Consider the following 1,283-nt stretch of genomic DNA (forward strand, 5'->3'; position numbering starts at 1 on the left):
CAGGGTCAGGGGTTGAAGGCAGGGGTTCCACTCTGTGGGCCACACATGTGCTGGCCGGCCTGAGAGCAGGTTCGCAACACGGAGGCCACCACTGTAACTCTGCTACTGCAGCCTGTGCTACCATCCCATGACCACCTGCATAACTTTGTGAGCAAGTGGCACAGAGTGTGGCAGCGGCAGTGCAGTGGCATCCACCGTGTGCGGGCCGCACACGTGCCGCCTGGCCGGGGGGTGGAACAGGGCTTGCATGCAGCGGCATGCCCCACATCTAGCTGCATGACTCTGGCAGTGCGGGGTGGTGGCGGCTGCATGCAGGCTGAGGGGGCTTTGCAAGCAAGCGCTGCCACTGCAGAGCCATGCTCAGAGCTGTGCAGCCAGCCTCCAGTCAGCAGCGGCAGTGTGGTGGTGGCTGGGTGGCATGCAACCATTCCCATCCCCACCACTACTGATTTTGGGCAGGGGGAGAAACAGCTGCCACTGTAGCCATATTACTTTATCAGAAACATCCAGCTGACATGCTTATACAACACTGATAACCATCTGCACTCTTTCCCTGGGAGACATCTGAAATCTTAGTTGCCCCCTGAAAGGTTACAAAGGCCTCCACTTTCTTCTGACATCTTCTAGATGCAGTTAATACTTACCAATGCTTATCAATACATAGTGCTATGAGTAGTAAAAGTACTTTTAGAGTAGTGAAAGTACTTATGCTAGAAGTAAAAGAAACTGATGAAATAACTTTTATATTAAATTAACTGTAATAAATGAGTCCATTGTCCCATTGAATTGCAATATTATTATTTTTTTAATAAAAAGTTGCTGCAGAATTTCCTGTATGTTATAATGAAGTGCCACAGAATCCTATTTCAGGATTTCCTGGGAGCTCAGAATGCTCCAACACAATCATATTGTACTGAATTCCTAACTGGTGAGTTCCACAGCATAAAACAGCCTAATAACCAAGGAGCCGGGTTTTCCGTTTCCCATGGAAAAATGGAGAAAACCACCAATTCCCTGCATTTATCGGAGAAAACACAGATTTCCCTTTTAAGCAGAGAAATCTGCGGATTCTCTGCTTTTGCAAAGAGCTCTTGCAGACTGGCACAGCTCCAGCCGGCAAGAGCCGATTGCAGAAAGAGCAGGAAACCCCCAGCCCCAGCTGGAGGAGGAGGGAGAGGGGGGAGGGCGGGGCTTGAGCCTCTGAGGCAGCCAAGGCCGGACTCAGGCTCAGACTTGCCCTTTGCCCTTGGAGAAAACACAGATTTCCCTTTTAAGCAGAGAAA

General features: G+C 50.0%; 1 protein-coding gene across 2 annotated transcripts in view; it reads left to right on the forward strand.

Moving 5' to 3' along the window:
* Positions 1 to 1,283, forward strand: part of INTU (inturned planar cell polarity protein) — a 91,855-nt gene that overhangs the window by 53,629 nt on the left and 36,943 nt on the right. The window lies entirely within an intron of this gene.

The sequence above is a fragment of the Crocodylus porosus genome, unplaced genomic scaffold (genome assembly GCF_001723895.1).
Source record: "Crocodylus porosus isolate Cpor-Errol unplaced genomic scaffold, CroPor_comp1, whole genome shotgun sequence".
NCBI classification, from domain to species: domain Eukaryota; kingdom Metazoa; phylum Chordata; order Crocodylia; family Crocodylidae; genus Crocodylus; species Crocodylus porosus.